At 39.2% G+C, this 14,791-nt stretch overlaps 1 long non-coding RNA gene across 1 annotated transcript in view; it reads left to right on the forward strand.

The window, feature by feature from the left end:
- Positions 1 to 13,190, forward strand: part of LOC138107350 (uncharacterized) — a 48,963-nt gene extending 35,773 nt beyond the window's left edge. Inside the window, exons 2-4 of the long non-coding RNA XR_011149429.1 lie at positions 1,915 to 1,982; positions 10,776 to 10,966; positions 11,827 to 13,190. This is a non-coding gene — a long non-coding RNA (uncharacterized lncRNA). The remainder of the gene's footprint in view (positions 1 to 1,914; positions 1,983 to 10,775; positions 10,967 to 11,826) is intronic.
- The last annotated feature ends 1,601 nt before the right edge of the window (positions 13,191 to 14,791 follow it).

Raw genomic sequence — 14,791 nt, forward strand, 5'->3', positions numbered from 1 at the left:
GTGTATTTGGAAAATTTCCCTTTGTTCAATTAAGACAGCTGGAAGCAATCCAGATTCAATGCAATGCTTTCTTTAACCAGCTCTCATCAAATTTATTATTCATTTTTTTTAGCCTAGCTTACAAGTAAAACGAATGAGGATATTAAACTATGAAAAAAACTTTCAGATGAAGGGCTGACTTCATCTCTCAAAAAGCAGGAGAGCCAAGGTTAAAACTGTCACTGCTAAGAGAACCTCTACAATATTAAAGAGACACAATGAGAGCAAGCTGAAAATGGTATTTCAGGATTAACTCAATTTTTTTGTGTGTGTTTGCAGATTTATTACAGAACCAACTCCTACTTATGTTAGGTGACTAATCTCATTGCAATGTAGTAACTCACATAAGCAGGAAAATAAGACTTAGCCTTTACTGATTGCTAGCTTGCTGAATTAAATTATAGCTTATTTTAATAACTCTTGAAATATATTATACCCTTAGCTACCTTAACTACCGCACTGGTTTATATTTTTGATATTGTTCCTACCAATGACAGAATGAGCTGGATTTTAGAGAAAAAAATAGGAATATGTGAATCATGTTAAACAAGTATTGCCTGGCATGCCCTGAGCACTGTCATCCCGAGTGAGCAAGAGAGCAAGAATATAAAATCATTGTCATATTTAACTCTGTTCCTTGGTATTACAGTTTTTTAATTAAAAAAAAAAAAAAAAAGAGAAAAAAAAAGATTAGCCTCTCCCACATGTGTGCAGATTGGGCTGAGTTAAGGTTTAGAGTGGTGAATTGTTCCATAATTGGTTTTGATAGTAGAATTAGTATTATGTCTGGTTGGGGCTTCAAAATCTGTGGCAAGAATGTTGGCTAGCTGGTAATCAAATACCAGTTAGTTTTATTATAGAAACATGGCACGGTAATATGGAATGAAATATTTACCTTATCAGTCAACTGTTAGAATTAAAAAAAAAAAAAAGTCAGAAGGTAGAATATTTATTAAAGTTTATTCCCTGACAGTGAAAACATCGGGTTTTCTTAAACTAAAGAACTAGATGCAAGAAATATGTCTATTTTCCAGCAATCAGACGCATCTTGAAGTCACAGAAGGTGCTGAATCATAGAGAGAAACATTAAATGAAATGACTGTTTTCAGTTCTGAAAGATTTTGTATTGGCTCTTGATTGCAAGAGAGCTGGAGCAGTCTATGTTGTGATGATCTATGTCTGGCACTTCTAGACAAGTTCAAAAACTGGAGAAGGGAAATCTAAACATATTCAGGATGCTCTCTTAGATTCAAATTCTAAAACTTTTATTCATGTCAAAGAATAACTTATTACCTTTATTACCTATAATCAGTGCTTGCGTTCCACAAGGAGGGACTTGTTAGTAGATATAAACAATGACCTGTGTCTTTCCTACCCCTTGTTTCCCTGGTGCCTACATATAAGAAAATTAATTCTATTTTACATCAAGGAAAGATTTTTTTCCCCATTTTTCTAAGCTAAGAAACAGCACTGAGGGCTGGGATGTGAGCACACCTTCATATACCTCCTAGGTTCTGTGGCGCCTTCTTGGTTTGTGCAGTTGTGACCTCTAAAATTTCTCTAACATTACATGTGCTTGTCTGCACATTTATGTTCATGCACACACACAGTCTCTCACTGTGTCTCTTCTGCCAGCCTTGCCAGCTGACAGACACAGAGATGCCACTGGATCTAAGTGTCACAAAACTGGGTACATCAGCACAGAGTGCCTTCCTTAAATTTTGCAGACAGTTTCTTCTCCTGAGGTAAAACAACCCTGATTTACGCTGGATGAAGATCTTAGTGTTGTATTTCTAGAAAAACCTGTCATGTTAAAGTCTACTTGCTGGAATAGGATGCTGATATTAAGGTAAAACTCTTTTACCCATCCTACAGAGTTGCACGGACGGGGGGCATCTGCCCGTGTGATGCGGAGCTGTGTGAGTGGGAAGTCCCTGAAACAGGTATGCAGACAGTACATCATAACTTTCTCTGCTCTGGTATTACTGGGTCATGTAAATAGCAGGAGATAAAAGCACATGGCACAAATAGGTCAGAAACCCTCCTGACGGTCTCTTCCATGGAGGCAGCCACTACTGCAGCCCGCTGGAGAAGCAGATGTCCTGTTCCTTCTCCATCTGCGTCTACAAAACAGAAGGAATTTCCTTTCCCTTGTCTTTCCCCACCTCTCCCACTCAGTTTCAAGGCAGAATATTAAAGCCTATTTACTCAGGATTTGTGGAGAGCTCTAAATTCACCCTCTCTAAAACCGTTTTTCCCCATAAAAGAGGGCTGCAAAGGAGGATGTTCTGAAGTATTTACAGCAGCTCAGCAGGTCTCAGGTTTTTTGACCTTTGATACAGCCCAGAGCCTTTATTATTGCTGAAGACCAGGTGTTCATCCTGCACTTGAGCAGCCTTTGAAACTGTCAGCTATAAGGAATTACTGACACTCTTGAAATCCCTGGTAGATGGATACAAAAACACTGGACAAAGACACTGTCCAGATTCCTGTATGTTATGTGTTTTGCAGAGCTAATACTTTTCAAGTGCCCTATCCCATTGTCTCTGCTTTGCAGGATTCATTCAGCAAAAAAACCCCAGTGTCAATGGGGAAGTAAAGGCCACAGAATTTAAATTCAATTGGTAAAACTAGGACTAACATTTGCCTTAGGTCATTTTAGGTGCCCACACCATGGATATTTGTGTGTGAACTCATTACCTGGCTTTCCTTTATTGTCAGGGGAGAATTTTATGCAGGATTCGTCTGATCTTTATGAAGACATCTATTTTACAGTAAGATAGAGTGTAGCTCAGAATTGCCACTTCTTGGCTGGAAAGCAGATAAATAGCTTAGCTTAGTGTCCAAATTTCAACAAACTAATTGCATTCTTAGAGGTAAATCTCCATCTCTTCGCACTTTTGGCATTGCTAGCACAATGTTCTCTGTTGTAACAGTGACGTGTAAAAATGAGAACTAAAACCACATGTAGCTTTGAAGAAGTTTATAGAATGTAGGAAATACAGCCAAAGACAAAGACTTCACCCTTCTGAGCAAGAGCTGGAGAACAATGGTTCTGCAATGATCTCGTGTTTCACCAGTTGCAGTGGGACATTTTTTACCCTTTTTTTCCCCAGTGATGATTTTTCTAGGAAAATTTCACATTTTTTACTATTTCAACACAAAACTTACATGTTCGGTACTGTAAAAAGCATCACAGTCTTATCTATTTAGGAAACCTCCTCTTAAAATACAATCCCCAAAGCATCTTCCACTTATTTCAAGCTGAGTATATGTCAACACATCATTTTTAGATCATCAAATGTTAAGTAACTGTTTCACTTGTTCCTCAAGTGGGTGCAGATTCACTGCAGTTTTCATTATTGTTTTAAGTGGGTGCTTGAAGCAGGTTGACTGCAGTTTTTGTTATTACTTTAAGAAAATCCTGTTTTATTTTCTTTGCTATGAATCTTATATTATTTAGTCTTGTCCTTTTGGAAAAACAGAAATATAATGACCTAAGCTGAAATATATCTAAATCCACACAGAAATATTACCTAATTCTTTATTTGCTATGTATGTTACATGGAGAAACAAAGTTTAGTTACCCTTGCTTAAAAACCCGAACAAACCACAACCTGAAGATGCATATGCACTTGAACAGATACCTCGACTTTATCATTTTCCTGGAAAAGACTAAAACAATTTTATTGTTGCTGTGGTTTGAACATGAACCAGAACCAAGTTGACAGACTCACAGTTCTGAGAAATCATGAAGAATCCACCTCATCCAATTGTTCAAAATCAGCAAATCCAGTGCCAAAATTAAAGATGTCTCAGTGAGTTTCAGAGGGAATTTTTATTTGTTTACAGGTTTGTGTGTGTCAGGATTGACAGCAAAGGTTATAATGAAACCTGACTTCCAGATCTGTGAATAGAGGCATTTCTGAAAATCTCCACAAACCCCTAAACAATGCAAATGACAAAACAGTAATAACCACCCCCCACAACATTACTGTACCCAGTTTATTTGGATTCCTGCACTTATACTTGATTTTCTTGGAGAGTTCTGCCTTTCTTAACCCCACTCTGTCTCAGAAGAATCCTGCCATTCTTACAGAGCCTTTGTGCAAGCTCCAGGTTCTTCTTTTACATCTGCATCAAACACATAGGGAGAATCTGTCAACTGTGAATGATTTTTATTCTGTATTTTTATATACTCTTCTCTTATATTCTATGCTCTCATAAAGGATCTATATAAAAACTATCTACATGAATAGTGAACCAGAACATGGCTGAATTGTAAAACAATGCAATCAGACATTCACCCTCCAAGGTAACTAGAGGGAAGGTAAGTGTGTGAGGGATGCATGGGGCAAGATTGGCTGCATCTGATTTATTTGGGCAAAAATGTGTTACCTCGTTGTCCTTTTCTGGCACTGCACAATGGAAAAGAAAGTTTAAAGAGTTCTGATTTTGTTTTTTCCAGTTTGTGAGCAGTGATACAGAAGAAACCTTTTTTCCCCTTCAGATTGTTTTTGAGGCAGTTCAATAACATTTCAAGGATTTCTGAGGGCAGCAAACAACCAACACACCAAAAATCAGAGTATGCAGGGACATTCTTGCATTGCCTTGTATCATCCAAACAGTCTAAACACTGAGGTAATCTCTAAAGTTTGAATTAACTCTACAGACTGCTCTACCCTTTTAAATAAAGGCTTACCACATAATTTAGGCCTAACTTCAACACTAGAGCTGAGCTAGGGTCTATTTGATGCATTGCAGTGACCCCTAAAATTCTCTCTGGCTGATACAGGTGATGAAAAACTATGATGAAGGGCTGCAGCATCCCCATTACTGCTACTCATGATTGAGATTAGCCATCTTTTCTGCTGAGGGGCTGGAAAGAGACAGCATGCTATCCATATGTCGTCTTTATTCCACTAAAAATACTTGTAGGATGATCCTGGTAGGTTTTCAGATCATTTATGGGGCAGGAGTGGCATGAAAGGGCATTGGCAGCTCCATTATTCTGCTCAGTTATTCGTTTGCCAATCCAGATCCTCAAAAACTACTTTTAATCTTCAAAAATCGATGGTTTAAATTAATAATGATGCTGACAAGATGCAATGTAAATGAGTTATTCCACTTCATTACATCTGTTCCAATGTCAATAGTGGTAATTAGAATGACTATCAAGCATTCTGGATATGAAACCTTCATAATTGATTCAGTGAACTCTCCAATGTCAGTATGGAGAGAGAAAGACCAGTTTACCTCACTGAAAAATTCATTTATTTAATGATGACTCTACTATTACTGTACCTAACATGTACACATGGTCTGAATGAAAAGTATGCACATTCTGTCTTTTCATGAGTAGTTATCAAACAGCTTTATAATCCAGGTGAAATTCTGGGTAAGTAAAAAGCAGTGTCTTCATGTTATAGAGAAAAATCTGTTTATTCTATGAATGCTTACTAAAGGGACATAAATGCATATGATATATTATTTGAAAAGACATGTAAATATGTTAGCATTATGCAGTGAGCTAGCCTCCCTCTACAGTAGTCCCACTCACACTCATCAAGATGAAACACCCACAAATACTGAGTGTTCTGCCCTGATCTGCCAAGTCTGACACTGTAAATGCAAAAAAAAAAAAGAAAAAAAGGTGCAAAAGGATGAACTTCGATACTCTCAATTGCAAAGTACAGCGGTAAGGCTTACTGACTGCAATTTACACCTGAAAGCCACATGTATGTTTGTCCCTGTGCTTATCAATAATGTTTGTGCACCAAAATATAAATGGAGCATAACACAATATACATATTTTCTCTATCACACCCTTGCTGCATCTTTTTTAAAATTTATTTCATTAAGCTGCATTTTCCTGACCACTTTTAGACTTAGCGCCTAGAGATTTATTATCAGAATTGTTTTGTGTGGAACAAAGATAGTCTTTTATTGGTTCTGCTCCTTAGGTGTCTAGTGCTGCAAACAGCTTATTGTGGAAGGTCTGTAGCACCACCAGCAACGTGGTGAGCACTTCCTTGACACAAAGAGAAGGCAGTCCCTGGGGGTAATAATACTTACGTTCCATACAGAGAAGCTGGGAGGTTAAATTAGCATTTGTGAAACACTTGGAGTTCTTTGAATGGAAGACACCATAGAAATGAAGGCTAAAGCAAATTACATTGTCAAGCAAAACTGTCAACAATCAATATTATTCAGTAATGGCTGTAATTTTTCTATTAACAACATGTAGAAATGAGGCTCCTGTTAGATGTGGATCAGTTATTATTTTAGACTGAAATTTTCCACACCAGCACTTCATTGTATACACAGGGATATAAATAAGTAGCCCAGTAGACGTGATCAGTTAGGCAATGTCTGTCTACATAGAGATCTCAATCCATGTTTGCTTCTAGAGGATGTTCCTCCCTTTCAAGCATAAAAATTCGTAGTCATCTTTAACCTCTTGCTCTTGCAGGCTCTGCTATGCTTCTTTTTATGTGGCCCCACTCAGGAAGTACTGGATTATCACTTCCTTTATCACAGTTCCTTCTGGAGATCATTTTCACTATTCTGCCCACTGGAAGCAGCATTTCTTGATCAAACCATGCAGGTTACATATACAAGTGTGGATGCTAAAAGAGCATTGCATTTTTCTAGTTATAGCTTTACATTCTCTAAGTCACCCCAAATTTAGCACATTATTAGCTCTCACACATGTTATTTCTAATCTGAGGTAGGGTCAATAACTTGCTCCTGTCAATCTTTGAATCTTAAAAAAAACAACACTTTCCAGAGCTGTGAGATACCCATAGTACCATCACTTTCAAGGAGAGTGCTGGCAATCAGGGCTTCTAGAGAACTCTCTCATCAGATACCTAAATAAAGATTGGAACATGTCAATAATATTGGGCTTATTCTTCTCACAGGATAAACCCAACTTGGCATCAGGAAATATTTGTCTCTCTTTCTGAACTCAAAGTAATTAACAGGTAATTGTTTTGCTCCTACACTGAGCATTCCTCAGCAGCAGGATGAACGCAGTCTGGCTTTGTTAAGGATGATGCTTAAGCACTCCTTACTGTAATTAGTATTTTTTTTATATTTTGAGGACTCCACAATGTGCTTACCCAATTGCACTAAACTCGAGAAGAAATCAACTTTGATGCATATTCTTTAAGTAGTAATTTGGTTCACTAAGGTCAGGTGCTGCACCTCCTGTAGAAATTATGATTTCTTGTGTGTCACCTAACTGTGTAGCATGTGAGGAAATATTCCTACCACAGCCTAAAGAATAAAATGAGCTCATCTCCTCAATGCCAAATCTATGAACCTGTTTTTTATAGTCAAAATTTTCAAGTTGAGGATGGCTTTTCTGGATTTCTCTTCAAGTAGAAGCAGTTTTGATGAAACAAGAAAATCATTGCACAAGAAGATGCAAGGAGAGAAATAAGGAATACCCCATGGGAAAGAAAGCAGGGTCTCATTATAAGGAGGACAGAAAGAGCCTTCTAATACTCTAATGCATTTTCTCAAAATTCCATAAAGAGGACATGAAAATAGGAGTTTAAGCAGTCTTGTAGTGCCAGTGTTATTCCAGTCCTAAACAGAAATGGAAATGACACTCCAGTGCTGTTGGGGGTATCTGATTACAAAGTCTTAAGTTGGACAAGGTCTTTCCACACAGCATCACACTGAAAGTTCAAATATGTTGTTTGCCTGCAATGACCCCTAATCCTTTTTCAGAGTAAAAGCTTTCCAGCAAGTAATCTTATAGGATTTGCTTCTAGATATACGCACTTGACTGCATTAAAGTATTGTTAGTGACCCTAGTTTATCAAGCAATCCAAAATCAGAAGGGCTTAGTCTTTTATATACTTGTGACACAGCCAGTATTGTGCAAGAAGGACCAATTAAATGTGAGAGTCATAAAGTCAAGAAGGAGGAGTGAAGGTTTGATTGACTACATCCCACCACCAAAATGGTTCTTAGGTTGCCACTGGAGGCCAGTGCAATCAAAAGTGTCCTTCTGTGGGTGTACAGATTCAGTTAAAGAGCAGCTTCAAGCCTGGAAGAGTAGGAAGTGAGAACTCACTAAGCCATACCAGTCACACTACCACTTCAAACGCATAATAGCTGAAGAATTTGATCTTACATTAGCAGACTGAGTTTTAGGCTCACAGCCCTTAGCAAAATTATGATGTGCACTGAAAATACCAAACTATTAAAAGATTATGGATTAAGTATTGCTAAAAACAGGAAAAAATCACTATGGTATACATATTTGCATATATAAGTTTTAGCATATATTCATATATCTAATTGCCTAAACCAGTTTTTTTTCAAGTGAACAGAGGTCATGTTTGGTCATAAGGTATCACAATTCATAATCTCCCTTTCCTATTAAATACATACTTATCTATTTTTGCTTAAAATTTATTTTACCCTCTGGGTTGAAAGTTGTACTCTTATTTGACATATATCTGGCATCTATTGAACTTCTGCTGAACAAATCTGTCACTGAAATTATAACTTCAGAAATTTCCTAGAAGACTTTGACTGTCACTTTACTATACAGCTGGGAATTTCTGAGCCTAGAGCAGCAGCAGACAGGGCAGGGAGTGTGTGCTTGAAAGCTCAGTCCTGAACTTTGGATGGTACCACACTTCCACAGACCGGGAGGAAAATTATTATCATTGTACTGAATTCCTACAGCCTCCTTCTTTTTGGTCAGCTTCTTTCTATGACACACCAAGTTCTTCTTTGGTTAAAATCTGCTTCTAGGATGTCAAAAAGCTCAAATAAACAGTTCACATCACCTGGCAGAGCTCTTAAGGAGAAGGTGGGTTACCCTTCCCAGACCTGGCTGAAGGCCCACTGTCTTAATAGCTTTTGCCTAACTCTCTGTCTATCACAACAGTTACTGTAAATTACATGTAAAATTAAAAAATGCTGTAAATGCACATAATTTGCAAAGTACTCATCATGTTAAAAGTTACTGTTTAAAAGCAGCACCTCTTTTGCAGAAATTGGGGATTTGCCAAGAGGCAGAGAAGCAGGTGAGAGACAAGGCTTTGGCTTCAGGATGGCAGCCTTTACTGATTTAGAAGAGCAAAGAAATGGAATTTCCTTGTCTTGACGATCTTTTCTTTTTGGAAGAATATAGAGAAGTTTTCTCCTTTGCAAATCATTGCTAGCTGCTTCTCAGGCAGAGTTTGTACCACTTGTTCTCAATGTAAGAGACAGCATTTAATGCTTCTGCTGGTAGAGCAGACAGAAGTCAGTGAAGCATCCCTGGTTCTATACATGATGCTCATAGTCAGGATACAACCACTGTTGTATTAAAATACAATTATTACAGCTAAACTATTATTACTATCATTAATACAACAATTTACCATTTACAGAAAAGTGCCGCCACTTTGTCAGTATGAATAACAAAATAATACACCTTTACCAAAAAAAGTGGGTTTTGCTTGAAAAGAAAAATTGAATGTCCACAAAACCAAGGTAGCTTAAAAGTCTGTTGTAGTTCCATGGATCAAAATTTCAATGGTAGATGAAATTTAGATTTTATTCCAGGCCGTGTCCTTCTGTCTTTGAGGAAATGATACAGTTGGGATCAATGCCTTCAGAGTTACTTTGTATTCAAAGACAGGACTGTCAATTAGTCAATGAGTAATACATTTAAAATTTCAATTAGTACTAAATTATCTATTTCTTTATACTCCTGCAAATCTGTTTCATGATGTCTGTGAAGCTCAGTATGACTCCACCTAAATTTTTTGATAAATGTTCCCCTTTCCAATATCAACAGCTTCAATGGAATACAAAACATTTGTATTGAGTTGACTTGCAATTTTCTTAAATTAATTCTCCCCTCTGTCTTATATCAATAGAAAGCTGCTATTTCCACATTATTAGAATACATATTACCTATAGAAGCAGTAAGTTAGGTAGCTTTTGGTACACAGACTTGTTTAAATAAATCTGTAAAAGATTAGTGCTCAATGTAAAAGAAAAGGTTAAAAAAAAAACTCAAAAAGACAAATTTAAGCCTAGCCAGAATCTGTTGTGTGGAAGTGCAATATACTTCATACCTCCAGACTTTTGCATTGGAAGCTCTATCAGGACTACAAAATTAATGACCAAAATCAATACTAAACAGTGAGGAGTTTCACAGGTACTGACTTTCATGATTACAGGACTTTTGCTTCATTTCTGATAAATTTGTCCATCTGTCCCCTTTCTGGTCTGTTAGCCTCAGTGTTATTGCCAGACATAAGCCAAAAGCCACTCCAGCAGCAAAAGCTATCCTTGTGATGTGGGTGATGGGGTCCATTAATAACATCAGTCAAAAGAGGTCTCTAAGATAATACAGATTTTAAGATTGTCCTTGTGGGAACCAGCATGCAGGATAAGGGGAAGGAACACGCCTTTTTCCTCTGTACAGAACATGCCAATTACCACCTTTCTATAACCATCAACTCTGTAATATGCAGTCACTCCATATCCTGCAGAACATGACCTCACTCTGACATGGCTTAGCGAGCAGTAAGAGAGCTCGTTAGCTATTCTTTGTGTAACTTTTCTCTTGTATTAATTCTCTCTCTTATCTAAATTAACTTTTTAATTTTCAAAGTCCTTCAAAGACACAAAAAAGGCATTTTCTATGGGATGTAGAGTATATACTCACACCTCCAAGCCTGTACCCTTACCACTGTGTATTGCTATTCTCTTAGATTCAGTAGCTCAAGTGGTTTTCCACCACTAAGTAATGAACCTTCTACCTGGGATGTACGAACACATTGAGGCTACATCCTTCTCAGACCATCATTCTGACTGGAAAATTGACAACCTGCTTGAATTTCTTATTGCTGCTTTATACCACAGCAACCAAAGGAACTACTGGAACAATTGCCATTAAAGGAGGGTGAGTAGAGAGGCTGAATGAACTGTTGTGGACAGAACCCACACAAGACCAAGCAAAGAGGTTATATTTAACAGCAGAAGCACAGGAACTCCTGAGTATTGCATGATTTGAGTACCAACTGTTGTTTTGCAACTTCTGTTGCATGTGCTGTAGAGAGAGCATAATGCAAACTACCTGGCTCCATCAGCCTGATACAAAGTCAGGAGGATGCTCCTCCTTTGAAAAGTCTTTTTGTTCCCCTCCCCAGAGCTAAACAGATCTGTTCAGGACTGCTGCTATCACTATGGTTACAGCCAGCCTCTCCAGGAGCTCTGTTTGTACCACTGGCCCTAAGAGTAAGAGGGAGAAGCAGAACAACAGCATTGGGCCTGAATGCAGGCTCAGGCACAGGCAGGGTAGGGTCCAAACTTCTGCCTGGCCTCTGGGCAGGAGGAAAGGGCATCAAAGCTGGCTGAAGAACTGGAAGACTTGACAAGAGAAACCAGGAAACAAATGAAAAAAAAGGAGGATTATGGTGAGAAACCCCCAGCTTTCAAGTGCACCTTAGTGCATGAAAATAGTCTACATGCTTTACATCATCCAAGACATAAGCACATCTGGTGCAGAATTCAGGTGTGAGGTGTGATGGATCAGCCCTTAGACATGCCTCCTTCCCTCCATATGTGTGCTTGAATGTGAGATTAACACAGACCAATTCTATTTTTCTCAATTCAGATTCAATTAAGAATGATCTTTGTGTCTCAAAATGGCTATTCAGTTTGTCATTAATATATCTCCTCTCCTTTAAGGTTTTCATTATGAAGTTGAAAGCACAGTTACGGTAAAGAAAAAAATCACTGATTCTGTGTTATTTTTAACAGCAAGAACCCTTTCCAGCTGTTTATGTGGCCCTCATCTAGACCTCCAGTGCATTCCACCAGCCGAGCTGTGAACCTGGGTTTCACAGAGCCAGCACACCAGGCAACTTCTTGGGACTTCGCCTAAAGCTATCCTGTGAAATGGTAACCTCAACTCTGCATCTATTAAGACCTGGGCAGCTCTCTGGTGTATCCTTATTCAAGATGGTTCCTACTTCCTGCATGGCTTTTACTACAAACATGAACTCCTGTTTTGTGAGGTGGGGTTATTTTTGGGGGGATGGTGGTTGGTTTTAAATCCAAGAGCAATACAGCTTCAGTAGATCACATCCCCTCACTCTGAATTTAAAGAGTACTAATGTTGTCTTGTCTTACCTTCCTAAAGCACCTTAGGTTTTCATTGAGATTATCATGCACCAAAAAATTCAGATAACATGCTTGTCAAGAATGAGATTTGCCTGAAATACCTCAAGAAACTTTCAGGTCAAGTGGTCCTGGTTTGGCTCAACAAAATCTTTGTATGCAGTCAATGGAAGTCCATCCATTGACTTTAAGAAGAAATAGGGGAGTCCTACGTAGAGCAGTACTGAGCAAATGCGACACAGATGTAAATAAGACAAATTTTCACAGTGCTTTTTATTCATTACCTTCATTAGTTGTTGAAGAATGTGCAAGTAGTGGCAGATAAATTAAAATCTTAAAGGGCTTCTGTAATTGTACTCTGGTGATTTGTTCCTTTGGGTGCTTGAGATCATGACTTGCTGCCTTATAACCAAAAACTGGAGGGTTTCTTTATGACTTGCATTTAAATTCAGCTTGCACTGCATAAATTTTAAGGCAATAGTACAGATTATCTAACTTATCTATTGGTTCAATATTTTGACAATGTGAAGATATAAAATTAGCTGAGTATTAACAATCACAATTTTTTGTGACACAGATGAGAATCTCAGTGACAGTAACTGTTGATAACAACATGGACTAGTTCAGAAAGTATCCAGACCTTCACACTGAAGATGTACACTAAACATTAATAAAAGTTGCATCACTAATTAAATACTTTGCCTAGTATAAAGTTGAAAACTATCTTGCTTGCAGGAAATAAAACCATTCTAAATTTCTGCTGTGTAGATTCAACAAATTATCAGTAGATCCCAACTGTTTCTTTCCTCTGAAATCAATTGGGAATATGACCCCAATAACTGATTGTGAAGTACAGAGGAAAAATTGTTTGTGTACCTCTGCTATGACGTGCTTCTATCTGCCACAAATCACTCCATTAATGACAAATTCCTAGGCATTGAAGTTAACATTTCTGTGGTAACAGGAACAATTTCCAAATATTACTAAAATTCGTCTGTACTTGAACGTGTACTACAGTAATGCTAAAGAATAGAGTATTATCTTTCTGTGCAGCTCCAGGGTTTATTTATTTGCTACTCATTACTGAATAGAGCTGAGAAACACGGACACATTCTCGCTATTGGAATATGAGAGTCTCTCTTACAGGAACAGTCAAAGTTTGCAGACTCCTAATGCTGACTGCTAACAGCAATATACACTTTAACATCTTTTTTTTTTTTTTTTTTTTTAATTAAATCCCTCTCTATATTCAAGCACTGCCTTTGAGAAAAATTTTGAATCTTGAAATCCAAAAATCTCTATCTGCTCTGCAAAAATGAAGGAGATTTAACCAATACCGGAAATGTGAAAATCCTAACACCTTTCTTCAGTGGTCCAAGGCATCCCATTTTACAGCTTTTTTGGAAGAGATTTCCCACAGAAAAGATAATTTGAACTTTTGAACATTATTTTAACAGCATTCCCAACCTTTCAGGCTACCTAGGATTTTTAAAGCTCTGTGTTGTTAGGGGAAAAAAAAAAAAGAATGAAGTAGTGAAAAAGCTGCTGTTTCATACTGTCACAGACCATCCCTTGTCAGTGTTATGCTCCTAGTATAACAAATGAAAATGGTGCCATATGTCTTTGTATGCAACACAACCCAATTATCACTTGGTGTGCACAACTCTTCAATACTGACTGTACATAATGTTTTCTCCAGCTAATTAATAACATGCACCGACATTGTCTTCTGAAATTTGTTCTTCCGGCAGCTCGAAGTAATTGCTACCAGTGCCATTTAGTTTAGACCCCACCCACTTAAATCACTTTACTCCAAAACTTAAGTTCAGCCAATTTATGGTAATATATGTACGCCACATTTCCCAATACTCCACGGATCACTCTGGTATGCTTCAATTACACAAGAAATTTGTAGCAATATATCCTCCCGAGTGTAGCTGGCTTGTAACCAAGACCTTTAGGGTATCTTAGATAACAGACAGAAAACCCTTCTGGTGACATATTTCAGATGTTTTTGATAGCAATAACATCATAACAATATTCTGGAGAAATCTCGTCTATGTGCAGTTTTGGGATCCCTCAAGGCACTATTTTAAGCGTTCACGACAGGACCATGATGCAGACGGGGGAAGCATCAGTGGCTTCGGCTCCCCCCAGCCGCGGATCCACACCGGGACAGCCCCCGCGTGGGAGCAACTCCCGCCGGCCGTCCCCGCCGGCCGTCCCCGCCGCCACCTCCGGGAAGCGGGATGCGGGTGGGGGAACGGGGTCACCTGACTGCGCCGGGCCACCGATCTGCGGCGGCAGCGGCAGCGCCGCTCGGCTCCGCTCCGTCCCGCCCTCTGCACCGGGGTAGGGGGCGGCGCTGCTGCGGCAGTAGCGCGGGGATTAGGCTGCGGGAGGATTAAGCCGCCGGCTGGAAATAGCAGCGTCGGCTCCCGGGCGTGGACGCCCAGCGCATCCCCGGCGGCGGCGGCGGGAGGGGACAGCCCGCCCGGCACCTGGGGCTACCGGGGCCGGGGGGACGGGGGGGGGGGGCTGCTGCGCCGCGGGGCTCCTCGCCAGCGGGCCGGGCCGGGCCGGACAGCGGTCGCGGCGGGGGCCG

The sequence above is a fragment of the Aphelocoma coerulescens genome, chromosome 3 (genome assembly GCF_041296385.1).
Source record: "Aphelocoma coerulescens isolate FSJ_1873_10779 chromosome 3, UR_Acoe_1.0, whole genome shotgun sequence".
Lineage (NCBI taxonomy): Eukaryota > Metazoa > Chordata > Aves > Passeriformes > Corvidae > Aphelocoma > Aphelocoma coerulescens.